At 44.8% G+C, this 11,166-nt stretch overlaps 1 protein-coding gene and 1 long non-coding RNA gene across 3 annotated transcripts in view; both read left to right on the top strand.

Moving 5' to 3' along the window:
* Window positions 1-612: 612 nt before the first annotated feature.
* Window positions 613-9,252, top strand: LOC125432480. The gene is made up of 3 exons (XR_007244481.1): window positions 613-1,015; window positions 1,146-1,215; window positions 8,624-9,252. It is a non-coding gene; the product is annotated as an uncharacterized LOC125432480 (long non-coding RNA).
* A 475-nt stretch (window positions 9,253-9,727) lies between these two features.
* Window positions 9,728-11,166, top strand: part of NCAN (neurocan) — a 308,547-nt gene continuing 307,108 nt past the window's right edge. For both annotated transcript variants that reach the window (XM_048496292.1, XM_048496291.1), the window contains exon 1: window positions 9,728-9,732. The gene's annotated coding sequence lies outside the window, so the exon portion shown is untranslated. The remainder of the gene's footprint in view (window positions 9,733-11,166) is intronic.

The raw sequence follows: 11,166 nt of genomic DNA, 5'->3' as shown, positions 1-11,166 counted from the left end.
ATCCAGTTATCTTTCTGGTGCTAAGCAAGTCTGGGTCTGGACGGGATATCTCTTGAGACCCCCATGTGCAAGACTTTTTCCTAATGGGAAAAAGGAAGAATTATAGAAAGAAGTAAAAAAAAGTAAATATTGACACTACCAGCTTAAGCAGGAAGCATTGATTTACCTTGGCTGGATTTGCACCTCATCCAGTGTGAACGATTGTGTCTGCAGTGATGGAGCAGTAGTAAGAAAATATCTAAACTGAAAGTAGCATTGGAGCTGCAGATGGATTTGGTGAAAAGACCAAGTAGGGATGCCAGGAGCTGAATTTAGATTCTTGGGGGCAGGGAGTGGGGGGGAATCTCTAGTTGTGAAGTCTCCTGTGATATCTTCTAGGCCTGTAATTCTTGTCTCTGAAATGTCAAAGTAGTATGTGTTTATGGGTGCCCCGTGATCGTAACTGGGGTATGCAAATTGTACTTGCTGTTGTGAAATTTTCAATCATCATGAGTATCCACATCAATTATGGAACAGTTACCTCCTGGGATAAGCGAACCTCTGCTGCCTTCGCTTGCTGGTAGCAGCCCTCTTCCCGCTCTTAGTTTCAGAAATAATTCACAGTTCATACAGAACAAGCATAGTACGTCATTTTGTTTAGCAACGGCTTTTATGATGAATGTTCAGTGGAGAACCTTCGGGGAAAATATACAATATGCATATCCAGTGAGAGCTCCTTCCTTTTTAACAGTTACGCAGACGTGGGAAATTTCAGCAGACATGGTTTTCTCTCCTCCTGCTTGGCAAAGTGCGCCTGTCCAAATGCCTTCTGCTGTCCAGCTGTTTGAGGCCCAGGATCTTTGCTGTCTTCCTTTGCACCTGGCCACTTTAGAGAGCAAGAGGAGCAGAAAGGAAAACCTCAGGGGTAAAAAGTAAACGTTGCAGTGAAGAGAGGGAGACATTGGAGGTTGTTATTTGTTTTCAATCTGTGATGTTTTAATAGCTATCGGTAAGCCATCTTGAGCCAAGAGAAAAGGTGAGATATAAATGTTCCAATCAATGGATCGAGTGGTTCACCAGCCGCTGCTAGTAATTGAAGGGGAAGTCCTGGAAGGGGGATTGGTCTTATCTTATTTATGTTTGCTTTCTTGCCGCTCTTGTTTCAGATGCGCTGGCTCCCTCCCTCCGAGGCTACTTCTCAGGGCTGGAAGTCCCGTCAGTTCTGCTGAATACTGTGTAAGTGTCTGGGAAGAGCCCTTTGTTCCAGTGCTTATGATCATTGTGGGGGCAGGAATTGTGGAAACCATTGCTCTCAGAGGAGGGGGGAGCAGAGCAATGGAGCTACATAGCTAGACTAGTCTTTTGGAGTTGGTTGTTGAACATCTACCCCTTGAGAAAATACCCCCTCTTAGCCCCTTAGAAAGCCATGAGAGATCTCCAGCAGAAATGTAAGGAGGAGGAATGGCACCTGAAGCAACACCTCCTCCGGGCTTCCCTACTCCCTGGCTCCTGTGGCATTTCTCTCCAGTAGAAACGTATGGAGGGGAAATAGCGCTCGGGGGCAACACCTCCTCCAAGCGCCCCCACCCCGTCTCCCACCATCCCCAGAGCCTGGGGAGGGCAAAAGTCAGCCTGCATGGAGGCCGGGGGGGGGGGGGGTAGGGTTAGGGTTAGGAGAAGGAATGGGATAAGAAATTGGTTGCTTATGGAGATAATACGTTCACCGTGTTGATTATGCGAATATGGGATTTAGACTGTCTGAGAGTTTTTCTCATAATGCTTCAGCTGCCCTGAAGGAATGTGATTGTTTGGGGAGTGTTAAGACTTCATTGCCTAAGGATCATGTGAAAACAGTTTTGCAGACCCTGCGAAAATAAAAGGAGCTTTTCTGCTTTCCACTAAAAGCAGAGATCCATACCCTAGTCACCTCCCCCCGGGTTTTTTTTTTGGCCTGTTCTTAGCCAAACAAAATAAATTTCCCTTTTTAAAAATTAATGAAAGCTTCATTGGCTGCAGATCAAGGTTAGATGGCTGAACTCAAACATGCACAGGCAGGGAATTATGACGGGGCACAGGTGGGAAAGAGAGCAGGGGAGATGCAGATGGGCTCTGTGGACTGTAGTTTGTAAGCCTGCACTGTTATGGTGCAAGCAAGGTAGTCCTCTTCTGCTCTCCCAGTGGCTCCTATTGACCAAATGGACCTGGCATAGGAAAATCCATGCAGTGTTACCAAGCCCCTCTGAAGTCTCAGAGCAGGTATATTCTGTTTTAGAAAAAGATGTTAGTGTGGGCAGTTGAGGTGCAGCGCTCGAGAAAATGGTATGCTTCCCCATTAGAATATAGTCTCAAACGAATATGAGAATTACCATTCATTGTTATGCGTTTATCAAAATCATTATTTTGGGTATAAGTGGATCCAAGTAAGGGATGCTCGCAGCCCACTTCTCTTTCAAACAGAGTGGGGAGGGGAGCAGGAGTAGGAAAGCCGTAGGACCCAAGTGCAGCATTCTACAACATAGAAGGTCCAGTATGTTGAATTCTATAGTGGAGGGATATGCAACCTTTGCTAACATATTTTTCTGAGATAGGCTTAAAGCAGTTGCAAGTGAGTATGCACATGAAGAGGTAACGTGCTGGCTGGGGAAGCCAGCTTTGGGAGGAGGTGGCACAGATTCCCAATGCAAAAAAACTGCATTTGGAGTTTACGGCAGAGGCGTAGCTGGGCCAAACTGCTCCCGGTGCGCATTCTATATCCCCCCCACCCGCGGTGCCCCCCTTCCCACACCTACCTTAGTTCCTTTTTCAGAACTTTTTCAGGCTGCAAAAGGCCTTGTTCTCAGTAATAAAAAAAAAGGCCTGATGGGAACTATACTTCCCAGGAGACCTTGTGAGCCCCAAGGTCTTCTGGGAACTGTAGTTCCTCAGGCGGGGGGGCACCACGGGGGGAAGGACCTGGGGGCAATTTTTGCGCCCCCAGGCGTGCGCCCGGTGCACAGCACACCCCCGTTCCCTTGTGGCTTTGCCACTGGTTTATGGAGTTTAAATTTTAGCCTGTTTATGGTTGTTAGTGGTAGTCTGGTGTCAGCCACCCCAGATGAACTGCATGTAAACAAAGCCTTTTCCCAAGAAGAAGTAGAGCAGTGGTTAGTGGGGCATGAATGAAACCTAATTTGCCTTTTCACTGGGGTAATCTTTCCTTTGGGTAAGGCTGTATCTGAAGTTTGCTATAGGGTGTAGCTTATGGTTCTTTTGTGATCCTAATGCCTTCGCAGGCTATTGTTCCCTATTTCTGTGGCTCTGAACATGACTGCTATTTTCCACTCATATGAAAATATAACAGCTGCATCTTGTGGAATTACCAAAAATGGTTAAATCATCTTCAATGTCACAGAAACTTCTGAATACCAAAGTGAAGTGACAAACAGAAATTTGGACTCAGGCCCTCCTGCAGTTTTTTTAATCTGGGAATCTGCTGTCACCTCCCCATTGGATGAGGGGTCAGGAAGATCCCCCCCCCCCTTTGGTCGAATCCCAACCAGGAAATTCAATCTAAATCAAACCAAGTTTGAAAATAAGGTCATCGAGGTTTCAACCTCCCCACAGTGAAGACATCTAGGCCTATCTCAGATTAAAGAAATGTAACAATCCCCACTACCATGCGATCGGCTTGACAGGTCTCTTCTGATTGCCTATTGTGCCGTGTTGGGGCAGGACCTTTTTTTGTTCTCCCACAAAAACATCTCCCCCGCCCAAGTATCTGGTTGGTTCTCGTTCTCTCGTGCTCTCACGAGGACAGCACCGCGCACACTGATTGGTTGTAAGGCATTTGCGTCATGCTCCACGGTGGGAAATTTGAACCAAGATTAGACCCCCGATCCTCCCCTCCAAACTGGATCGAAGACATGTTTTTTGAAAAAGTAGTACTTTCAAGCAGGTTCAGCAAAGATGCGGGATAAGGGGAAGAATGAGCACCAGAACCGGAATGAATCCTTGTTCGTCAATCGAACAGTGGGGAGTTATTCTTGAATCCTTGATATTTCGCATAAGTATAATGCGATTAATTGACCGTGGGGAATCAGCCTATGAGTGAGAATGGGGGTAGACTGGTTACTTTTATATCTGGGCTGTGAGTGCTTGACGGCATCTGCCAGAACCCCTAGTAATGAAGAGCTTTGGACCGATCCAGCCAGGCAGAATTTGGGGAAAGGGCTGTGGTTCAGTGGGAGAGCATCTTTTTTTGTGCAGAAGGTTCCAGGCTCAATTCCCCGCATCGCCCCTTTATAAGGATAATATAGTCGGTGATGTGAAAGACCGCAGCGTGAGACCTTGGAGAGCTGCTTCCAGTCAGAGTTGACAAGACTGACTTTGATGGGCCGATGGTCTGATTGAATATAAGATAGCTTCATGTGTTCATTGCATGGAGGTAAATTAACTCCCTCCCCTGAGACACTAGAAAGCCACTGCCAGTCAGAGTAGGCAATACTGATCCCCATAGAGCAAAGGTCTGACTCAACTGTAAGCAACTAATGTGTTCATTATATCATGCCAAGGACAGTGCTGGAACATCCGTTTTGTATGCAGAAGGTCCCTGTTCATCTCCCAGCAGTTAAAGGGACCACAGGACATTAAAAAAAACTCCCACCTGAGAGCCAGGATTGCTGCTGCCAGCCTGGATGAACAGAATGGAGCTTGATAGGCTATTGATCTGACTCAGGCAAGGCACTTCAAGACTTACAAAGTTTTGAAAGTTTAGCACCAACAGAATAAGAGAGTAACTTGCCACATGCGCACAACCCCCGGGCAGCTTGCTGTGCTGCAGCTGCTATTATGGTAGAATCGCTAATTCATGAATCCCACCTGGCTCTTCTTCCTCTAAAGCTGAGCAACAGCAACAGAACTTCTCCCCCATTTTTCAAGTTGCTAAACAAGACAATCTTTAGCAGCTGCATTAGAATGAGTGCATGAGGCCTTCGAAGGGGAACCGTGTTCTACTGTCTGCAGCCGCCCCTCACCTCTTCCTCCCTCTCCAAATCCTTTCAAGTGCCATCTTATCGCATCTGAAGATCAGGAGTGCACCGGACAAGGCAATAATAGAATGTGAAGGACTTGGAAGTTCTTCTTTGGAAAACAGAAACAGCCATTCGCTGGTTGGTTTTCAAAGAAAAGCAGTACCAAAAATCTCATTTTTTTAAATCAAAAGACTATCGCCAGATGCAAAGAAAAAGATGAGGCGAACGCTAGCATGTTCCTTTGCCTGCTCTAAGGCCTTTTCCACACATCGCGCTTATTACATTTCAAAGGCATTTCAATCTCATCATTTACCACAAAGTTTGCCCACACTCCCCTCCTCCAAGCATTGTTTCCTGGCCACCATTTATTTTGTGGCTTTTTTTCACACAAATGCTTCAGTGATGTTTCATAGCATTGCTAATTTGTTGAACCGCAAAATGGGGGTACGCAATTAATTTAAACTTTAAGTGGGGGGGGGGAAGTGTCTAGGTGAGGGACAAAAAAATCGTGATGCAGTGCAGGCACTGAAGGGTACTTTTGGCGACTGTAAGTGGGGTGTAGAAAACAGCTCACCGTTTGGGCGGGAAAGAAAGAAACATTTCAGTATGACCGCACTGTGAGGTAAGCCTGCTTTGAAACATCACTGTAAAAGTATTTTTTGAAACAATGGACAAAAATTTGCCTGGAATTGTTTTTGGACCAAAATGGGGGGGAAACGTGTGGAATTCTACAGAGGAAACTTTTAATTGGTGGGCTAGAAACAATGTAAGCAGCTTTTGCAGAAAGGCTTGTGATACGGGACGCTCCAGGAAGAAATGCACACGGAGTCGTCTTTAAGATCCATTTCCTAAAACAGCAACATGCAAGTTGGAATAGCCAACCCACAGAATAATGTCAGAACCACCCTGCTGGACCAGAACAAAGGGGCATCTACTGCAGCACCCTGTTCCCCTTGGGATCAAGTAAATGCTATTGGAAGGCCCGCAAGCAGGGGGACATGGAAGCCGACGAGTGCCCCCCCATCCTCGCTGTTTATTGCTGTTCACCACCTAGCAATTCAGAGACACAGCGCTTGTGAACATAAAGGTTCTATTTATTTTTGTTTTGTTCTTGTTTACAAGCTGCCTCATGAACCAACATGCGTTCAGAGTTCAGAGTTAAAAAACATCGAAACAAATAACGGCCATTGCTGTGTCCTGTGGCAGGAAGTACCACAGACTGGGTTATGCAAAGCCCTGCTTTGTCTGTGTTGAATCTACTGCTCATTGACTTCCTTTGGCGTCCCAGAATACTGGTGTTAAGGGAGAGGGAGAAAACCATCTCCACTTATAACTGTATATGATCCCACTTACAACTCTGCATAACAAAAACCGACAAATTTTTTAACCTTTCCTTCTCGGCAAAGTGCTCTGACCCGTTAATAATTTTGGTAGCAACTCTGTCACCTTTTCAGCTATACACTTATCATTTTCAGAGGGGGTGACTAGAATGATATAGGGTGCCGCAGATGCATCTCCACACGTGCTCTGCCGTCAATAAATGCTTATCCTACATTATTTATTTATCGTCAGAGTTATATACCACCCTTCCCCCGAAGGGCTCTGGGCGGTGAACAACAGAGTAAACAGACAGATAGAGCACGAAATAGAATAAAATTACAAATAAATAATAGGCTCCATAAGTCATAAAATCATTAAACCCCAATAAATACAACATTACATACAACTTCCCAGCGTCCGACATTAAATTTTCAGTAAAAGAAACCCTCCTCAAAGAGGGGGGGAAACGGTGGTTTGCATAGATGGTAAAAGTCCCAAGGCAGGATATGATGTAGTCTTTGAGCACGGAGTTTGCTTGCTGGTTGCTGAATTGAGCTATTCTTATTTCTCCCAGGATGCTCTCCTTCTGGGAATGTTGGAAGGTGAGCTTGTGCTTCAAGACAACCTTCTCTGCCTGTCAGAATAGCTATGGGAGGTTCCGGAGCATCTGGAATCGACTGTTTCCCACACAGGCAACCTGTTGAGCTGCTAAGTGTAGCCAGGCTAGGCCTCGTCTTACTACTAAATCATTTGAGGCAAGCTTTCTTTCAGCCTAGTGGAAAATGGAAAATAGAGCTCGATATGTGTGATTTTATATGTATGCATGTATGTATGTATGTATGTATGTATGTATGTATGTATGTATGTATGTATATGCGTGTGTGCATGTCCGTGTGTGTGTACACACACACACACACACACACACACACACACACACACACACACACACACAAAAGTACCACAGACAGAGCTCACACATATTGAGCTCTATATATAGATAGAACAACAACTACCAGCACATTCCAGCCAAATACTTAATGTCCTGTTGATTTTCAGTGTGATTTCAGTGCTTAACTGTGTCTGGGTTGGGTCGGTGTTGTTCAATCCACAAGTGGAGACTTAAACAAGGATGTAGACTAGAAGCACCAGCACCACCCCAGACTAGAGTAGCGCTTATTCCCCCAATCCAGTGGGCTAAGTCATCTTTTCTGTGTGGCACTCTAGTTCAGTATGGCCATCAGCAAGCTGCCTGTACTAGCCCTGAAGGAATCTTTTGGAAAATTGTGTTGCTGTCATGGAGTCTGGTCAGCGGCCATGCTAGACAAATGTGATTAGAGGCAGTATAGCCCCAGATACCAGCTTTTGAAGTAAAATAACTGCTGTCTTCCTATCCTCCTCTTGGGTTTCCCAGAAATTTCTGGCTAGCCATTGCTTGACTAAACAGATGGTGAAGCTGGGCTTCAGCTATTGGGAGACACAACAGAGGACAATCTAAATCTTTACATTGATGCAGCATGGCAGGTATTGCATTCCACAGAAGCTGTGGTTTCACAGGTTTGTTGCACCATGATGGGAGATCTGATTCCTGCTCCTACACAATCTTACATGAGATTTTTGCTGAGTGGGAATAATCTTCATGTGGCAAGATCAAACACAAAGCACAATTTGAAAACTTCACCTCAGTTTTAGCTACCTGGTCCGTAAACTCTCCTTGTCCCTTGAAAGTTATGACACACAAGTGTTTCCTGTATTCTGGGGCAGGGGGGTGGGGATGATATATGAAACAGCTGTCAGTGGCCTTGGGCAATTTGCTGTTCTTTGACCTTGGTTGGGGAGGGATTGACTTACTGACTTCTACACAAGTAACATGTGAATACACGAGAAGGACCTTTTCAGTAGCATCCCCTTGATAATGGAACAGCCCTCCCAGGGAGGTATGCACTTTAGATCTTTAGGAGGCAGCTGAAAACAGTTTCATTTAGGACTACATTTGGTTAGGTTTAGCAGCAGTCCTCCGTGGAAATTTTAAATGTTTTATATTTTTAATGTATTTATTCTGTGTGTTTAATCTATGTCTGAAAGCTACCTTGAACTTTGCAAGGGAGGGAGCCAGCTGATAAATATTTTAAATAAATAAATAAATGCAAAGATTTTTCTGGCACCAAAAAGCCTTTCTGTGGCTTGCATTCACTGCCATTTCAAGGATTTGGTCTCATATTTATGCTTAATATGGGGTGGAAATGGTCTTTGTTCATAGTGCCAATTCCACTCTAAGGAAGGTTTCGTGTTCCTGATGGTGTCTTTTACCATTGCAGATACCAGGTGTGTGATGGCGGCTACAATCTGTCTTGTGGGTATTAAAGTGTTCTTCCTAAGTCGCTATCAGTATCTTACCTTCATCTGCGAAAATACAGTGTGGTGGGTAAGTTGACACACTGTTTTGAACATCTTTCCTGTTTCCGGCAAGCCAAAGATTCTTATTAGCTAAACAACGTGACCAAGGGTTTGGGCCTTGTTTTTTATCTTAATCATTGCTTTGAGCCAAGAGATGCGCTCTTTGCATGTGCCTTCTTTGACTAAAACCAAGCTGACAGTACTAATCAGAAACACCTTGTGCTGGGAAACAGGGCCAGGGACCATGAGCTTGCTGCTGTCAAGTTAATATAGATTTGACTTCCGAAGCTGAATTATAGCCCTGCCACTTTTCCTATAGAAGGCTGGCCTTTGGATTTAGCTACATTCACATTTTATTCTGGGTACGTTATGAGCTGAAGCTGTGTGAACTAGCAAGCTGCTCGGGTCTGATACTTTTAGCCACTTGTATAAGAAGACTAATGATGTAAGAATGCTTATGTCACTGCCAGGGTATATATTCAAGAAACACACTAAGAAGCCAGAGTATACAGCAGTGATGGCGAACCTTTTTGAGACCGAGTGCCCAAATTGCAACCCAAAACCCACCTATTTATTGCAAAGTGCCAACACGGCAATTTAACCTGAATACTTAGGTTTTAGTTTAGAAAAAACGGTTGGCTCCAAGGCGTGCGTTACTCGGGAGTAAGATTGGTGGTAGTCGGTGGCTTTGCTTTGAAGCAACCGTGCAATTCTTCCAATGGGTGAATTGCGATCCTAGGAGGGTTTACTCATAAGCAAGCCCCATTGCCAGCAACCAAGCTTGCTCCCAGGTAAAGGATCGCGCTTTAGTTCTTCGCATGAAAATCACTCGGGTTAACAGTGCTTAACGGGGTTATTTAAACTGCTTTCCCAAAACTAGGTCTTAGGTTTAATGCTAATAATCGAGCCCAGCGGCCCAGGCCAGCCTAGATGTGGGTTTGGGGAGCCACTCTGTTTGCACGTGCCCATAGAGAGGGCTCGGAGTGCCACATCTTCACCACCACTGGTATACAGTGAAACAGATGCACAGGTAGCCTGATAAAGACCCAGATCTTAGAAAGCCATCATGTTAGAATAGCCCTCCCAATATTCCTTTCAAAATTCCTCCAAATATAGAGGTTTCATGGGTCTCACGTTGCCATTCAGAGAGCGGACAAAAGTTGCTGGAAAAAATGGGACAAGATGAAAACGGTTCAGAGAGAGGATTGCTTTTGGCTGCAGAATTACCTTGTCTGGCTGACCGCCTCCTTCCCAGAACCCTCTCACATTGCTTAATAGTCAACTAATAATATACACACTGATTGTATGAGCACAGTCCTGTTCTGGCATCATATTTGAGCTCCTCTGCTGTCCAAGGACACCCTTTCCTTCCCTTGGTAGGAAATATTCTCCTTCCTTAGAGGGGGATCTTTGAAGTTCCCATAATTCCTTTGGATCAGAGAAAGATATCAAGGTCTGCTCCTCACTCATCCTTTCCACATCATCCTTTCCAGTTCTAATCTCTGTCAGTTTTCTTACCGTTGCTGTTTGAGGCTATATTCATTATGAACTTGGGAAAATTGGTTGCAACCTGAATCTGAGATGTATATAAATCTTTTAGAATTCAGGGCGATCAGATACACTTTTGAGCCACCGGCAACATCTGCATTGTCTTTTTTATCTTTTTATCTTATCTTTATCTTTTCTGATCCCCATCACCTCGTCCAGGAGAGTAGGCAAATTATCGGCTCTACAATTTGGTTCCACTTTCACCATCCTGATAAGATAGTACTATATCCTGGCTCAAAATTTAGACCCAAGGCAGTTAGTTCCCAGTTCCATATGTCCCAGGACATTACTTTACCTGTTTTTCTCAAATCTTCAGTTGTCATCTGAGCAGTCACTCCACTCAGTGTCAGAAGGGCACTCATTTTTAAAATTCCACATTTAAAATTAAAACATACAATTTCATTTAGACAAGACAAACAAGAATTTATTAGTTTGAAAGTGCCCAAAAAGGGGAAAGCTGCTTCCCTAAAGACCATGTCTAGGTAGGTAGTTTCTGCAATTGATTTGACTTTGGTGAGGTGATGGTACACTCTACATTAAGGCCTGTTTCACCAGGGCCCAAGCCTCTTCTGCTGTTTTCCTCTCCAGTGTCAATCTTCGGGATATCCGCAAAACAGCTACTGGGTCCACTCCCTCCACGTTCTTCCGACGTTGCTCCATTGACGTGGATTCCAGAATAGTTGCAGCTGTTGGGAGAGCAGCTTTACAATCAATTGTTATGGTGACAAGCTCACATCTGCCTCCTCAGAAAGTGAAGAGACGATGATGAACACAAAGTTGCGCTTATCTGTAACTGTTGTTCATCTGGTGCATAGGTGTCAAACTCGCGGCCCTCCAGATGTTATGGACTACAGTTCCCATCATCCCCTGCCAGCATGATGCTGGCAGGGGATGATGGGAACTGTAGTCCATAACA

The sequence above is a fragment of the Sphaerodactylus townsendi genome, linkage group LG05, assembly GCF_021028975.2.
Source record: "Sphaerodactylus townsendi isolate TG3544 linkage group LG05, MPM_Stown_v2.3, whole genome shotgun sequence".
Lineage (NCBI taxonomy): Eukaryota > Metazoa > Chordata > Lepidosauria > Squamata > Sphaerodactylidae > Sphaerodactylus > Sphaerodactylus townsendi.
This window is presented reverse-complemented; position numbering and strand designations above follow the sequence as displayed.